This window comes from Gallinula chloropus (genome assembly GCF_964237585.1).
Source record: "Gallinula chloropus genome assembly, chromosome: 16".
Classification (NCBI taxonomy): Eukaryota; Metazoa; Chordata; class Aves; order Gruiformes; family Rallidae; genus Gallinula; species Gallinula chloropus.
Window position 1 is genome coordinate 6,228,045 of NC_140101.1, and position 6,768 is coordinate 6,234,812.

The window sequence follows — 6,768 nt, forward strand, 5'->3', positions numbered from 1 at the left end:
GGTGTGATTAAGATAAAATAGATTATGGAGAATTTGATATATGTGTAAATGCCTCCAGATATTTAATCAATGAGGAAGCAGTGGAACGGGTTTGGGCAGCCTACAGGTTGATGACCTGTTCTGATAACACCGGGCTGGACTACAGAAGTCATTCAATATCCATCCTTGCTGCAGTTTCTCATGGCCAGCTACCTACATGGAGCACAGATTCCTGATTTTATTAGACTTTAACTTGCCACTCTCAAACAGGCTATTGCATAGGATGTAAGAAAGCAGTCTGAAAAGAACACCGAATTTTTACCTATTAAAAACCAAACCAAACAAATAAGGGGGGGGGGGGTGGGGTGGGGGTGGAGCAGGGGGCGAGGAAGGGGTGCACAGGAACCAACCCCACAGATTGGGATGGAGAGGAGGAGACCGTAGGAAATATTGGCTAGGAGTCCTACTATATGCATAGACACGAAATCTTGGCTGCCCACTGTATGAGCTAAAATGTTGGATAGTAACTGTGCTCTAGAAAAGATTGAACCCTGGGGCTTACTGCTAGGCAATGATGGATTTAATTAGCAGGGTGTGTCTAGAGGGAACGACAGAGATTCTTCTCAGGACATGCCTACACTTGAAACTGTGTGGGGTTTGTGCATCTCTCTTAAATGATTTGAAAAAACTATTGTAGGATCAAAGCTCACAATACCATCCTGTGTGAGAGAGACGCTGCTTTCTGTCACTGCAGCTCTGTGCAATAATTCGCTCTTGTTATTATGAGTTATTATTACATGAGCTTGGGCCCATTTCTCATTTTGTTCAAACTCCTGTAGTGTTTTATGCTATTTCCCACATGTTAACTAGTGAACCATTTCACACCTTTTTGCTTACAAACAGAAGAAAACCTCGCAGATCAGTGTGCATCTCAGAAAAAAACAACAAAGAAACCCCAACCAGTGAAATTGCTGAAGTGCTACAGTGTTGCCACTGATCAGCCGACTACATTAAACAGCACACTGCCATTTACGCAACCGAAGATTTTGTTAGTCAATAAACCCATGCAATCTTAACGGAAAGAATTAATCTTACATAACTGGAGTTTTGTTTCAGGAAATGAATTTATACGGAGAGATTCTGTCTTTCAATTTCAATGATTTAGTGTGCTTACATTCCACTTCGCAGTTTTATTTCTCCTTTAATTTCCAGGAGTCCATACTAGGAAATAATTGAAGAATAATGCCAGGAGGAATGTGATGTGTGTACCAGGCTTGGGCACAGACAAGAAATGGGGTCTCTTGAGCTGCGCTACTACTTGTGACTCTTGAAGACCTCCGAAAATTTCTGAACTCTTCCATGTTAGTTGTTCTGTCGGCAAAATGGAAACCGAGCGCTGGGTTATCTCAGGGAGCGGCTGTTAGCGCTGGTATCCATAGAACGCGCAGCTGGGGAGTGCGCGACTAGTATTACGAATGTAACAAAATCAAAGAAAGCAGGATAAGATTTCATGGATGGGAAACGCTGCCTTAACAAGAGCCTTTTTCAGACGTCCTTCTCTCGTGACAAAAGATGAGGAAATTACTGGTAAGTGCATTAAATTGTATTACAGGAGGGAAGAAAGCTGCCATCTATACGCGCTGCCGAGAAGAGAAAATAAGCACTGAGCTGTACTACGTACAAAAATGTTTGTGTAATGAGAGTGATCCTGAATCAAGCTTGTGTCCCAGGGAGGGAATTTCGTTTGCAAAAGAACTGCAGGGAATTGTTCTGCAAAGAGCATCTAAGCCTGCGGCCCCCCTGCCTTTCCCAGGAGCTCTGGCCGCTTAGCTTACCCTTTCTGGCTGTGAAGGCTGAAAAGAGTTCACAGAGGAGCAGCAGGATCAGCCTTCCCCTCTCACCTTTTGTTGCAGGAAAAGAAAAGGGTTTGGTCGAGTCCTCTAAAAACACTTCAGACCGAATCAGAGCACAAACCAACCCGTGTTACGCACCAGTTTATGCCCACAAAAGCCCTTTGCCTTCCTAACTCCTCAAGTTCAAAAGCTTTAAAGCTGCTCTTTACAACCCAACACAGCCAAGCACCTTGAAGGCCTTGCACAAACGATACCGAAACCATCATTCGCTATGACTTCAATATTCCCTAGGTCCGTTTTTGGCCCCACTGAAAAGTGACGTAGGGAAGTCCCCCCCCCACCCCCCCCACCCCGGGCGCACAGCCACGCACATGCACTTATCCCATCCCACCGAGCGCTACCAGCTCCAGGTCACAGCGATTAACGCCTTTCACGTAAACACGCTTTTTTCTTATTTGAAATGTTAATGCCTTCTTAGCGCAAGGTGAAAGTCTATCCAACGATAGAATCCCTTAAGAGTGTTAATTAAGCGGGACAATAATAATCCACCGGTGATTTATAGCGAGGTGGATTACCAGACCATAGCGGTTGGTCTGATAGGCATTTATTGCCTACTTAACCATTTAAGTATAACAAAAAAAATCATTGTGGTACAAAAGGTGATGAATGTTGCTGCTACAGCAGTCCGTTAAGATGATTCATTAGCATTACAAAGAGGGCTGCAGCCTGCGTGCCACTTGGAGCCTGTAAAAGTCTGGGAAAGTGAGAGGCATTACCATAGGAAACGCTGCGTGCTGGAGGTGCCCTGATAGCATCTCAAGCCCCTCTCTGCAGATAACATCGCTTCTTCCAGTTTGCACTACAAGGTCTAGGGATGCTTTGTACTCCTCGGTTCTCCTGCTAGAGAATGTGGCTTCCTGGCAGCGGCGGGGCGATGAAAAGCCCCGATGCTCTGGCACACGGACGCCCCCCCACCCACCCCGAGCCCCGCACCTCGGGGTTCACCTCCCGCTGAACTGGGGTGCCCGGATTGCAGGGGACTGAGCCCCTGCAGAATGACGTGGGGCCGGGAGTTTCGTTCACAACAGTCACGAACGACTTTATTAAACTCACGTCAAATTAAACCTGGTGTAATAACCTTTTGGGATGAAACGACAGCTGATTCCTGCTGGGCAACAGCGATACTCCGATACACGGAGTAGTAGAAGGGTTAAACCAGCGTGTAAACGTATCCAAAATACCAAAACTTCAATACTGTCCTAACAAATTATTCCTTGAAAAGTGGAACTAACGAAGCTTGATCCCTTATGGATTTATGTTACACGTTGTAACACCTCCCTCTTGGAATAACCCCAGCTGTCCTCCTGTCCTCCACCGCATCCCACGGCAATGCCTCCAGCCCCTCCCCCCCACCCCCCCAATCAAGAACATGAGCTCTCTGATATCTCTCCCCAAGCCATCCCTTGACTTCCTTTTTTTTTTTTCTTCTTTTTATCCTTAATTATGATTAGTTGGCAGCTGAACAAAACAGCGCTTTCACCAAGGAGCATCACAGCAACGTGCAAACCAGTGGAATGGCCCCGTGTTGTCAAACACAATGAATAATTGTCAAATCCTCCATTCTTCCTCAATGGGAACATTAATAAGGTTTCCTTCCTCTACTTAGGTGCTAATTCTTGCAAAACGGGTAAGGACCCAGTATCTTGAAACGTCTGTGTAACCTGTGACAAATGTGTCAGCACCTTGGAAACTGGGTCAGACAAATAAGAAGATTGTGCAAGTAGTTTCCCTCGGGAACCAGACGAAAAGGCACGATAGCATCTCCGCTGACCATAAGTCAGTACAATCTTGTTTATATATTCCATCTTAAGTAGAGCATCACCCAGTGCTTCCTAAATTACAGGAAGAGTGCACAGCCCTGTTCAGACTACCCGTGTCTGCTCAAAACAAGCTAGACCAGGTTCCAAGAACAAGGAACTTGCACCAGAGCTGATAAATTCTGCTTCTCAGGAGGCAATGAGCCTATTTTATTTCTCAGAGGGTGAATTAGCACAGCTATCCCAAATCCTGGTCTGGAGATGACGGATAGTTTTGGTGGCTCTGCATGGCTTATTTACACTTCCAGACACTTTGGTTGTTCAGAAATGAATGTTAGAAGTGAAGCCTTAGAGATACGGGACCTGGGAAAAGGACTGGAGCTGACAGACACATGACATCACACAATGTTGTTTAGTGTCATTTCACTGCTTAGGAAATTGTAAAAGCCACATTTATATATCTGATGCAAAACATATTTCCATTTTGTTCTAGGGAAAGAAGGCATTGTCTGCATACATAACTTGCAGCAACACTCCATCACAAGACGTGCTAAACTGGAACGGCTTCACCTACAGTCACGGGACAACTGTTTTCAGGCAAGGCCATTAACCCGGTAATCAGCTTTCCAATAACCAGCTGCAGAAACGGTAAACGTCAAACGTCTTTAACTACACTGGTTAATGAATTGGGAGTGCTCTCACCTCTACATAAGCCTCTGGAATCCCTGGGACACTTGCAAGTCTCAGCTCTTAGTTAGTAATGCCCAAGGGAAGGGCATCAGTGTCCCGGGTATGTGACAGACAGCAGGGAGGCAGGGACAGACACATCACAGTGGGAGGCTGGTTGGAGCACAGGCTAAACCAGAAAGAGAAGCAGAATACGTGTGCCCAGCAGAGCCGGGTGACATTCAGGGTGGGCTTGGGAACAAGGATGAAGACATTGAATGATCCATGTTTGCAAAGCAAAGGAAAAGAGTTAAAATTTCAACTTGATAGATTCTTTTACTTTTTGCCCCCACATACTGAATTTAACTATTTTACTCTATTCCTTACAAAGTTTGTACAAATGTATACACACAGGTTTTACCATCCCAGACCACACTTCACTTGTCATCTCTTCCTAAACCTACAGAAATACAGAAAGTCAATGCCTTGCGCCTGTGGAGTAGGTCACAGCTCAGAAAAGCTGCTGGGAATTTTTGGACCAAGTGCTTTTCCCCATCAGAAAATGCCTGCTTGTCAAAAATAAAAGTAATATATTGATTTCCATGGAAATACAGTTAGCCAGGTTAGGATATTTCCATGAGAAGAATCTGTTGTGAAGGAGAATAGTAGCAACATGGACATTGGTTTATTCACTCCCAAAGTGAGAAAAACACCCAAACTTATGGTAGCACCCTAACCCATGCAACAGGACAAGGGTTAATTCTTTACACAGCTACTTTAGTCTGTTAAAATAAATAAATGATAAAATCCCCTAGGCCAAAGGGAGATGGAGTGACCAAACAGCCTGGTGACTGAGTTGCACCTAGGAAGCACAAGGACTCCAACCAAGCTCTTCTTCAACCCGCTTCAGAGCCCCAGTTGGAGTCTGACAAAAATAATGCTGAAAACATTATGTCAAATGTCTGCTCCAAAGCCCATAAAGCACTATTTGGACATGGCCCAAGTAAATACCCTAGCCACTGGATGTTAGCTATTCTGGGATGTCTCATTCTTTCTATTCATGTTTTGTTTTTTAAAATCATTCTGTGACAAATCTAAAACAAATGTCAAAACTGTTAATTTTTTTTTTTATACACTAGACTATTTTTTTTTTCCTCTGGACAACTCCAGTTCTCAGTGCACCACCCTTAACTCTTCAATTAATTTTTTCTCTTACAACTTCATCCAAGTTGCTGGCCTTTAGAAGAGTGAGAGTCATTTAACTCTTGTATAGGGAAACTTAACTTGATGTGTCCATTCTGTATTGTCCTATATCCCTGATTTTTCAAGTGCACTTTGCAAACGTTTAGGGTCCATAATTTTACAGGGATCCAAAAAGGTAACTAAGACAGAGTGCTTGGATCTGACATAAAGAATTGGCTGCTGCCAAAGTCTGCAAATCAGAAAGTTTTAAAGATCACTCCTTTATACCAATATACCCGTGTCCTACTCTTGTTGGTATAGGTTGTAAAAAAGATTAGTGTAGCTTGTAAAAAGCTTTTATTTGTACGGGGATAAATAACTACTAACATTATTGAAATCTAAGAGAATCTCAAGATTGTTTGAAAGACAGTAAGAAAAGTATTTTGGCTCAGGAGACTCATGTATAACCAGATTCATCACTTTCAAGAGAAAGGAGGTGTCTATCAAAGTTTGTGTAAAGTTCCTGTTGTTACTTTTTCTTCATCTTTATCCTAATGTAATTGTACAAAAACTAGAAAAAAATATATATCCTCTTAGACAGCATTGCTCTTCACAATTAACTGTTACTGCATCTCTAAAATGACCCCAAAACATGAGAGTTTCTAGACAAAACGTTAAATTTGGTTTACATGCCATTCATTCATTCTTTAACTCCTGTAAACTTCTGTAGGTAGGTTAAGAAGACAAGTACAGCTTGTCCACCTGGACTTTTCAGCCAGAAAGTTCCTGAGGTAGCAAGTATTAGCCAGACACAGTGAAACCTTCTTTTTTCAGAACTTTCCAGTAAGAACTATCCTCAAATGTGGATTTTTGAGTAAAGATGTGACAAAATGAATACTCTACTTCCATGCTATCACACTGCAGACTTGCCATATTTAATCCTGAAGGCTAGAGCTACAGCACTCTGCACCAGGACAACTTTTTGTAAGAAAAATAAAATTGCATTCACGGTGGACCCTGGCTGTGCTGCCACCAAAACCAGCCCTTTTCATGAAGGGCCAGGCCAAGCCTCAGCTGCTCTTCCTCAGATCCATCCTTTAACAGAAGCAAGTTCTCTAACCCCAGCGCAACAACACAGCTCGCAGAAGAGAGCTGAATTAGGCTCTGCATTTTATTAGCTCCCCCAATGTCCAAGCTGCTCTTCCATACATACCAAATATAGTAAAGAGTAAATGCTCAGCGTTTTGTTCTTGCCTCAAGGCTCAGCAACA